Below are 11,888 nucleotides of genomic sequence, written 5' to 3' on the forward strand. Positions count from 1 at the left end.
GTGGAAAGTATCCAGGTTAGAGAGGCAGCTAGGAAAATAAAATGCCAAACTGTAGGTCATACGTGGTTTATAGTCCGATATGAAAGGGGCATTATTAATAAAGTAAAAGTAAAGTTATGTTGCTGAGTGCATCATGTAAAAAAGTACCGTTTCTTAAGGAGATGTTTGCTTAGTGTACGTTAACTGGACTGTGACATGATTTAATACAGACTGCATATAAATCTAAAGCAATCTAATGCAAAATGCACAGTTCTGCTTAAAAAATTGTATCTAGGTTTGTCCACTTCACTATCTGTTTTAAAGGCCAGGTACCTATTGCTATTGGCATTGATTTAGAAGTCTATGCATCAATAAGATGTGGTACAGCTAAATATGCATTGCGCATATTTCGGTACCGCTAAGATGCACCATGCGGCGAAGTGACCGCTATGATGCAATCTTTTTTTTTTTCATATTTACCGACAACGTGGAGGAAGTGCTGTGAGCACTGTACCGGATTCTGCAGAATCCCATAGGAAATGACAAAACCATCCTGAAATGGTGTTAATGCACAGCTTATCAAAGCTTGATGTATTGCAGAACATTGCAGCCCCCATAGTAATCAATGGGGACTGCGATGATGAACGGTATTTGCCTAAACGGAGATAATACCCAGAAGTGTGCACAGCTCACTAGACTACAATGTGACCTCTCGCTGAATTGAATTCCCCTATGGCTTTAAATTTAAATACCCAATGGGGCATATTCAATTAAGCCTGAATAGCATAGCTATACATTTTTTTTATTAATACAATACCACAACATTGCGGATTTCCCATAGAGTTGCGAAGGGAAATCCGCAATGTTACGATAACACAGAATGTCTTTGGATCCGTTGCGCTTGCACTTCACGCTTAATTGAATATGTCCCTATATATGAACTAGCCCTGTCAGCTGCAGGTATGCAGCATGTGTCTGAATGTATTACATTACATTTCTGTATATTCAGTATTTCATATGTTATAAATGGCTAACCTAGCAGCCCTAGTTCATATGAAGAGAAGGGTAGCTCACAGTATGGGTAACTGCAGATGATATCGGGATGTGCTCTCAGTTTTCTCAAGTTTTATGGGTAGAAGCCTGTTTTTAACTGCATACTACCTAGGTACACATGTTCTCTTCTTTTCTCTACTGATTTAATACTTAAATTAACGAGCAATATTAAATAATTTATATTATATTAAATTACCCCTTTTACATTAGTTACTTACAGGGCAAGTCTTTGTGCTCGCTTTCAAGTCTACTAAAGTTAATTACATTTTTCTTTCCAGACAATATTGTCAGTGGCGCAGAGAGGGAGGAGGAGCAGGTACAACGTACCGAGGCCTGGGGTAGGAGCCACCAACCTGTTGTGTCCATACCCCCTTCAGTAGCTATGGAAGAGGCCCTAAGAAATTGCTATATAGAAGCCCAAAATTTCTCTTGGTGGCCCTGCATATTGTACCTTCTGTTGGTTGTATATTGGTTAACGTTGCTGCATTACAACACTGGGACCATGGGTTCTGTTTGGACCAGGTAACCTTCTGTGTGAAATTTGAATTTAATATATATTTTTTTCTTTAGATATTTCAGGGTAAAATTAGAAAATAGGACTATAAGTACACAGTATTGCAGTGTTCTATGACTTCTAACATTTATAGGTGTACCTAATATATGTACTTTATTACAGATTCTGCCCACTAATTTTATAATAATATGGTGGCATGCGTACATCGGAGCTAGCTGCACATTAGCTCAGCTTTGGGCCCTACCACCCACTCCCACATTGCTTTTGCCATCTGCGCTTGGCTGCTGGTCCACTGGTCAACTCTCATTTCTGTTTTCCATATCAGTTCAGCTGCCACTGAGCTCAACTGTAATAGCTGTTACCATCGCTGTTTTTCTAATGGACCAACTAAGGCCAACTGTCAGCATCTTGGATCAAGGATTACCTACCCTAGGTAATCCACATTCATCCACATCACATCACCATGCACCTACTCGATTTATGTCCTCTATCCTGCTAACTCTCACCACACTTGTCGCCGATCGTTCTTATTTTTCCACTATCCTATTTCTTTATCCCCTATTTTTATTTCCCCTTCAATCACTACATTCTTCTTTGCTAGCCTGCACCCATGAGCTGTTTTGTTACCGGCACCCACCACACTCGCCTACTTACATAATTAGAAACAAACATCACATTCATAAATCATCTTCAAATCTTCCTCTTTCTCGCCTTGCGCCTTCCCGTGGCTGCTGGCTCTTACATTTGATCCAACCTTGAGCCCAGTGCATTCCCCATATTCTGCTAACACTCCTGGTTCCACCCCAAAACTTTCCATCCACCTTGTACTTCTAATCCATCCAGCCTTATCCACATATCTACACTACCTTCCTTCTCCTTTTTCTGTGCACTTTGGAATGTGAGACCTGTTGTTACAAATTCACATCCATCTACAATCTATTTGTTTCAAAATTCTAAACTTTCTTCCCATTACAGAAACTGGGCTTTCTTCACCTGACCCTACATCTCCTACAGGGGATTCCTCCTCAGCCACATTTAAAGATCCTTATACAGACAAGGAGGTGGAATAGGCATTCTACTTTTTACATTCTGCCCCTTTTGACTAATACGCCCAAAACCCTCCCTCTCTTTCTCTTCCATTGAAGACCGCATGATCTTGTCTATTCTCTCCACTCCACCTTCATCTGCTGGCATTTAGCTCCCACTCAGGTCCAGTTTCCAAATTCCTTGGAAACTTTGCTGCCTGGCTCAATTATTTTCTATAATTTGACCTGCCTACTCACATACTAGGTGATTTAAATGTTACCATTGACAAACCCATTGTGTCTGTTGCTACAAAACTTCTATCACTTCCTCCTTTGGTCTCTCCAAGTGGACTTCATCTCTCACCAACTGTGACACTCAATAGACATTGTCTGCTCCCGTTTCTGAAGCATCTCTAATTTCTCCAACTTGGCCGCCCCGCTCTCCCACTACAAACTCATGTGCATATGTACAGAGATCTCTGTACACGGAGGACACAGTGAACTCCCTCCATCAACGGGTATGCACGTGACTTCCCTGCACTATGCAGATGAGGACATGTGATGTGGAAGTTGGCTGCCCTGTTCTCATAAGATTGGGAGTCCGCAGGTGAAGGCTCAGCTAGCCGTTGGGACCCGGCGGGCCATCTGTTGCCAACTGCTGAACTAGCTGCTTCTGATTGGCTGATTGCAAAATCACCCCTGAAGCTCTTAGTAGCTTCTTCATTAATTGTGCATATAATATAGGATTGTGTCAGTATATTTTAAAAATAATTATTTTGAAACTTTCATTTATACGCAAGAAGAAGTATGATGTCTGCTGTATTATATCAAGCTTAATATTGAATGTGTTTTTTTGCTATCAAATCTAATGTTAACAAGTTTTTCTTGTGCTTATGATGCGTTGTTTGTATGCGTATGTGGATGCATGTATACTTGCGGTAAACCTGATATAAATCTGGCATATATGCTACTGGGGTACCTCTTGGTAAGTTAGCTCTCAATTTAAAAACACATATATGTATGGACCAAATATATGGGACTCTCACTGTTTAGAGTTAGGAACACCCATTAGCAAAAGCACCATGGAGTGGCGGGTGGCTTAAACATACATTTGCAAATGTGTGCAACTGAGACTTTTGCATTTTTATGTACAAATGTAGAAATGGCAGCTCCTTTGCTGGCTACAGCAATGTGCTGGGGGATTTTTTATCTGTGTATGCTACAAGTGCCAGATACATCTTAAAAAGCCTACATCTGGGCACATATGTTTTAATACGGTATTTTCATGGGTGGCTTTTTGAGTACAGACAGCATAGCAGAGAGTGAAGGGAAAGCACAGACAGCACATAGCAGAGAGTGAAGGGGGAGCACAGACAGCATGGCAGAGAGTGAAGGGGGAGCACAGACAGCATGACAGAGTGTGAAGAGGGGCCAAAGCAGCATGATAGAGTGTGAAGGGGGCCGAAGCAGCATGGCAGAGTGTGAAGGGGGGCCAAAGCAGCATGGAGAGTGTAGTGTGATCATAAGGAGGCACAGTATGGTGATGAAGGGGCATTGTAATGTGTGTGTGATGGCACAGTGGGCTTGTGGAAATGTAATTTGTGTGTGTGTGTGGTAGGTGGTGGCTTACTAATGGGTGCTATTTTGTTTGTGATGGTGGGGCAATTTAATTTTATAGCAGACACTATTAATTTAAGAGCGGTGGTTTGGGGGCTATTAATTGAATGTGGGGCTGAGTTTGCGGAGCAATTATTTAATGGCAGTGACGATTGCGGGAAATAGGTATATTTATTATACGTATATGCTATTAATTTATTGCTGGGACTGTCTGGAGAGAGGGAAATAGGTTTATTTATTACATGGGAATACTATTACTTTAATGTTGGGGCTGGAGGAAGGCCTAAGTATTAAATGTTGGTCCTATTGATTTAACGCCGGGGCTGGTTGGAATTTTCTAAATGTACCCATTTTTTTCCCCCAAATAGGGCCCCCAACATTCCAGGATCCAGACAAGCCGCAACTAAAGAAACCATCAGCCACAGGTTGTGAAATTGACAAGAACAGGTAGGACAGTCTGTCAAATGTTCTGAGTCTAGTGAGACAATCCCGATTTTTGGTGACTGTTCTGTCCAATCCAAGGGGCAGGTCAAGACTGTGTACTCTTTATATACACTTTTGGATGGATGTGCATAGCTTAATGCACAAATGGGTCTCAATGAGCCCAGATATCTGTATTAATTTCTTATATGGGCATGCTTTCATAATGCAACAAAGCAGCCTAAATGTAGTGGCATACTGGCGCTTGGTGCACCCAGTGTACACAGTGAGCATATATCTAGAAGTGTCTCTGGAATCCAGTTTTTACACTGGTAGCAATATGCAGTAATAAGGAGCAGATAAAAACTGGGTTGCTGTGGCTAATATGAGCAGAGTGGAAAAGACACTATTGCAGGCCCGGCGCTCCCATTAGGCAAGGTTAGGCAGTTGCTTAGGGTGCCGGGCTCTGGTGGGTGCCACAAAATTAAAATTACTTTAAAACTGTGCGGCGACTGCTGACAATACCTTCCATGGCCGCCGCACAGCTTCAGATAAATCCACGGGGAGGGGCTATGGATCGTCACCGCCGCCCTCCCCTCCAACAGCTGATGGGGCGCTCCGTCTCCTCCTCTACACTCACTGACTGTCGAGCGTGACATCATCATCTCGGCCCGACAGTGTCAGTGAGGGACGGGACCCGGCAGAGAGGAGCAGCTTTATGGAGCCAAGTTAAGGTAAGAAAGACGGGGGGGGGGGGATTTTAAAAGTGTGCCTAGGGCGCCAAGGACTCTAGCACCGGCCCTGCACTAGTGTGCCACTATCCAATAGCTCACACAGAAACAAAGTATGAAAATAAATGTCACAGTTAATGGCATTGTGGATGGGTCTGATTTCTGTGCAAAGTGATGTCTGTGTTAGTAGCATTACAGGCCTGTTTGGGGAATGGCACTCCACTTACAGTGTTTTTACCATTATTAAAAAGACCACTATATTTTTATATGCTAACTCCAGCAATGGATCACATTTCTGTATAAAAATAGCTGTCATCAATCAATACAACCAGCACAAAGAAGACAGCTGGTGACAGGACTATGTGGCAATTTTCAATGTACCTTTGGTATTATGCTGTTTTCACTGACATTTACCAGAATATCTTTAGGAATGGATGAGAGGCCACAGTGACGTGTACAAAGAACAGTTGCCACTGACTTTTCCATGATTCAGCAGCTTGAGTTGGGGAACAACTGTGCCATTTTCCACATCAAGTTTAGTATGCTCTATTTTTAGCTTCCACACAGTCAGTTGGCAAAGTTGTGACCAACCATAAATAACTTACCAATCAGTTAATCATGGGAAGTCTTGATAGTTTGTAAATTACTTTGTTGGTGTTCAGTTGTTATTTTTTCTCCATATCATAGAGCAAATATTTAATTTTGTCTTTTGAAAGTCTGAGCATTACAGTAAGCTGACATTTACTGTTTCAATAATATACAGCAATTCTCCACAACATACTTATTTTTGGGACAAAGTGGTTCACTTTTTGTGTAGGATCATTCCTGCTGTTCACTGATTCAGCTGGCTGCTAGGTACATAATTACAAGCTTTCTGCAGCTCTAAGTCTGTCAGCTCAGCTATACAATCACTTACCGCACCCATGAAGCTAATCATCGTGCTGTTTCTGATTGGTGCTGGTGCATTTATAAACTTCTTTTTGGCTTCATAGCAATGCTGGTGATAGTTCCTGTGTGGCCTAGTGTGCCCTGTATCCTGGCCTGTTCTGTTATCAGTGTTTGACCTGGATTGTTTAAAGGAATATGCTGTCCTCTCCACTCCTGACTTTTGCTTGTTAAACCGCATATATATTTCTGTCTGCCCTGACCCCTGGCTTGTTTATACTTCTGACCATGGCCTGTCATTTATCTGCATTAACCTCTGTTTGTCAGTTTGTAACACTACACCCTCTGGGTGCTCACTACCTGCTATTGTGTGCTGCTCACTCCTCTGGGCAAGTGCAAGTGTGATTCTCAGTTTACTTTATGAAACCATCAAGGTTGCTCACTACCTCCTACTGTGTTCTGTCTGATCCACTGGGCAATTGTAAATCAACAACTACTACTAGCCGAGCTTAAGTTCTGAGGGCAATTGAGTACTGTGGAACATATCTAGTTCCTCGGAAAGGGGGCTGCTAAAGGCGAACATCTTGAGAAGTGTTTCTAGTAGTTGAGGATTATATACACCTTGCTCTTAACAATATTCTAGTACTTTACAAAATAAAGATGGCCACTTCAGTTGGTCTTTGTTGGGAAGATAATTACAACACTTCCTTTCTTTACACAATGATCTAGTTATATAATTATTTGGAGATGTTTTTAAAACGTTATAATTTTATGTGTGGATGTTACGCCCAATAAATGACAATTTCATATACACTCTTTTTTTATTCTGGATATTGTTTTGCTCCGTTACATAAATAGTTCTTGCTACCAGCCAGGCTTGACACTACCTTTAGGCAGCTGCCCAGGGCACCGGGCTCTGGGGGGCGCCACTGATGTTGGGCACTATTGTGTAATGCTATGCGGCGGGCCACTTCACAGCTTCAGATCCACGGAGGGTGGGGCGATCGACCACACTGTTGATGGGATGCACTGTCCCTCTTCCCCCTCGCTGATTGTCCCAACAGTGTCAGTGAGAAGCCCGGCAGAGAGGAGCTGAAGAAAAGAAAGCAGGTAAGTAAAAAAATGGTGTGTGTGTGTGGGGGTGATGCAGGAGGGGGACATTCTGATGCAGAGCAGACTGTGCTGCAAGGGTAACCCAGTGTGATGAAGAGAGCAGCAGTGTGATGTAGGGACATGTTGGGGTGATCTATTCGGATTAGTTGTCATTTTCATTTGGACCAATAAAGGAAAGAAGATGCCCATTGCTTTTAACAAGTGCCTAACAGTACTCAAATCATCACAAAAAATTGTCTGTTGTCAGCTTATTGCAAAAGTCCTACTGGCTGATTTTACTGTTTCTGTGACGGCATGGGTTAAACATCCTGTAACTGCTTAAGTCATAAACCATGTGGAACCATGTGCTAGAAGTGCTTGCAAATTGTCCTGTGGTATTGTGCACCGAAATTGATTGTGTGCAAAGATCATTATGATTAGTCATATGTATTTTATATAGGAAAATAAGTACAATGGGTTATGAGCCAGAAATACCCTCCTAACCATTGTCCTTGCCCTGTGCCCTCACCCCATTTTCCTCTTCGCAGCTTATATCTTTGCCACCCTCTGGTCCTGCATGTCACCTCCCCATTCTCCCCTTGCATCACCAACCCCTCTCTGCCCCCCCACCCCCCTGTCAAGCCCCATCTCCACTTCTCTTCCACATACAGTTCACCCCTCTGTCCACCCCTTCCACTCCGGACTCGCTTCTTTCCCTCATCACCACTCTTTCTTGCCCCAAACAACCTGTCTACAACTGCAGTCACACCTTTTTCTCTGCTCTTGACTTCATTGCCCCACATGTCACTATTCGCTTTCATCCATCCCCACACCAAGCCTGGCACACCTCACTTACCTCTACCTACAAAAATGTTCTCGTATCGATGAACGCCTCTGGAGAAAGTTGCACTATCATGCAGATTTCTTCCACTTTAAATTTATTCTCTTCTCTTACAGTTCTACTTTAAGGCTTTCATTTCCTCTTCACCCCTTTCAACTTCCTCCTCTGCCCTCCTCCCCTCCCTCTCTCCCTGTTCTTGACTTTGCCACCAACTTTACCTCTAGAATCGAGGCCATATGTCACATCATCTCCTCCCATCAGTCCTATCTGACCCCACCCTCTCCCTCCTGTTTACCCACCATGTCTTCTCTATTTATGGAGACATGATATACACCCTTCTCTAGCCACTGCCACCCTCCCCCTCTTTCCCACCTACCATCTCCCTATTTTCTGCAGATGAAGTCTGCACCCTTCTCTCCTCCTGTCCCCCTCCACCAGCCTCCTCCACTCCTTCTCTTATGAGGCCTGCTCCTATCTTGCTCACCTCATCCTCAACCTATCCCTCTCCTCTAGGACCTTCCACTCCTCCTTCTAACATGCCTTTGTCCCCTTATATAAAACTGTCTACCACTCCTTTACTCCCCCATATTCATTCCCTCCCCAAATCATGCATCTCCCACCTATTGAACATCTCCAGGATGCAGACCTTTCTTACTTTGGAAACAACCAAAATTCTCATTGGCTCCCTCATAATCTTCCGATGAAACTACTGTAACCTCCTCATCTTTGGCCTACCCTACTTCAGCCTCTTCCCTCTTCAGTCTATTCTAAATGCTGCTGTCTGCCTAATTTTCCTCTACCATGCCCTATTATATTAGTCACCAGTCTCCAAGGTTTTAAATATGCCCTCAGAACTAATTTTTTTATTTTTTTTTATTTAAACATATCCTCCTCCAAACTCCTCGGCCTTTGCTATTATCTCTATTCCTCACTCAGTGCCGCCATATTTGTATCGTCGCTTTACCTCTACGAAGTAAACTATTACTATCAGGATGCTCTTTCCTTGTGTATTCCTTCCTACCATTACACATTTAGGCCTGTCTCCCCAACCCTGTTTCTCAAGACAGGCCTACCTTATTTGATTGCTACTTATCACTTTTGCTCACTGTTGTGTTAATAGCTGAATCTGCAAATATATGTTCTCTATTTATACTCTGTTAATTCGTTGTTGACTGGTCATTGTAGAATTCTGTATTGCATAATTATGTATTATTTGTAGTTATCTGTATATTATGTAACACTGTTAAATGTGTACTCTGTTCAGCTCCTATGTATGGATTTCCTGCAATTTAACCTGATTCTTCAAAATCTTGCTGAAGAAACTGCCGGCAAGATGGTTCTTTCAGTCATATCTGGTGCAACTACCCCAAAAATCATAACCTAATATGGAATATCACAGACTTGATGCTTTCAAACTGCCACTCCTATACTCTTCTGTGCAGTAGCGGCTATATGGAAGCAAAGCGGGTTCCACCCTATCACTGTTGTAATTAATAGAACATGCAGATATATCACTTGAACTTATGAGTACAATATATGACCACCACATTAAATTCCAATATATCTGGGCACCCTGGCTTAACTATTATGAGGCCCCTGTTTAAACTGATCTCTTGCGCCCTTATTTATTTATTTTGACCTGATATAGTGGATCTCTGGATAACTGAGCCGATAGATCCAACCTAGACACCACTCCATACGTACCTATACTACCATTTCCCCCTAACCACCCCAACCCACTTTTCAATGTTTTTGTTTATCCCAGATGATGATGCTTGACAGTTATTAAGAAATTGGATGTTACTTACTTTTGTACATATATTTGTAATAGATCATAAACTTGTTAAAACCACACTGTATCCTGGTATGTAATAAGCTGTTGTACTGAAAAGTTATTATTTCCCCCCACTTTACGTTCTTTACCCCTTCCTTCCTTCAAATAATTTTTGTTGCAAAAAAGTTTAATAAAAAAATATATATATTGTAAGCATATAAACACAGGAAGCCCTGCGTGAGCCACATTTTAGGTAGCGACTGTGATTGGACTGTCATAATATCCCTTGCTTCCTCGGGAGTCGAATAATTGATTATGGAGGTTTTGCTTCATTTTTCTCTTGTGTCCCTTTCATATGCTTTTCTATGGCTGGTTTTACATAGCACCAGAATCATTTAAAAAACAAACTTAAAACATTCTAGCAAATGAGAAATGCAGCAAAGATAAAAAAAGGTTTGTCTGCCAAATTGTAGGCAATTGACATTTGAATTAAAAGAATTGTTTGCTTTCATGTGTGTATCAATGATTGAAATGCAAAAATCTAAGATATATCTGTGAACCTGAGGCCTGAATGTATTGCACAATGTTCTGTTTATACACAGATCAGGGTGAGCTGGTTATGACAACCACTATTTACCGAACGATTTAGTTACAGATGGTTATGTTAACAGCTGTTGGAACAGCACTCACTGAAAATGACAGTTAATAGACGTCAATGCTACTATTTATGTTTTAGGCTGGAAAATAATATACACATGCCAACAGTATATTTAAATTTCTCTAGTCTAGATTTCCGGACTGCAAGAATATATTGCACTAGAATTTTTTTTTATACTTTTTAAATAATTTTTTTATATATTTTTTTAATTATTTTTGTATAATTGTTTTGTTATTTTTTTTATGATTTTTAAATTTTTTTAAAATAACTATGGACTTAGCAGAACAAAGCACAGGACACAGCACCACTGGACTCAGCAGGACAGAGCACAGGACACAGCACCACTGGACTCAGCACAGGACAGAGCACAGGACAAAAGCACCACTGGACTGATCAGCAGGACAGAGCACAGGACAAACTAACCACTGGATTAAGCAGGACAGAGTCACAGGACATAGGAGCACCACTAAACTACAACCTCCCTCTTCCCTGATCTGAGCCCGAATGAAGATGGCGGCCGCAAGCGGCGAATTTATGCAATCCGAGTCTTGCGAGATTTGACGCGAGACTTGGACGTCATAGCCTCGGTTTGATTTTTTTTGGGCGCCGGAAATACCCGAACAGTGCTCGGATCCCGTCGGATCCGCACTGTTCGGGTGGGCATCTTTAGTGAGGAGTGATATAAATGTTGTATCCTTTACATATCACTTAAGCTTATTTTTACCTTGTGATTTCCTCCCATAAAAAACCTAACCCTAACATCCCTGCAAAAACTCTGGGCATGGTGAGCTTTTAAGGAATGAGTTGACTTTGCAGGAGTTCACTCTTTTCTGCAACTCTGTCGATTATGCCATCCACATCAAGACTCATGAGAATGTCTTTGTCAACATTGATTTTTAGTGAAATGTATTTTGCACTTGTGATTTGGGGAGCACATACAGGCTCATTATGGCAAGTTTTGTGTACTTTCTTGTCCACAATATGGTTAATGTTGGTACAAAGAGATCTAAATGTTTATTCTTAAATTGACACTTCTGTCTGATTTATGGTATTTTGGTTACAATAGTTCTATTTTTTATCATGTGGTCGAAAGTTGGTCAAAACTTCCCTAACTGAGGTCTTGTAACATGTATTTACAAGGGGGAATTCAATTTCCCCCGAAGTACCGCTGCGCTAAAACTATTACCGTTATTACAGTAGTTGCAGCTCAGGGAGCTATGAGCAAAAAGCTGGGGTTAGAACTACCGTAATAACTGACAGTAGAGCTGGGTTTTGACATTAATTTGTTGTAGTCCCTCT

Source organism: Mixophyes fleayi, chromosome 10 (genome assembly GCF_038048845.1).
Source record: "Mixophyes fleayi isolate aMixFle1 chromosome 10, aMixFle1.hap1, whole genome shotgun sequence".
Lineage (NCBI taxonomy): Eukaryota > Metazoa > Chordata > Amphibia > Anura > Limnodynastidae > Mixophyes > Mixophyes fleayi.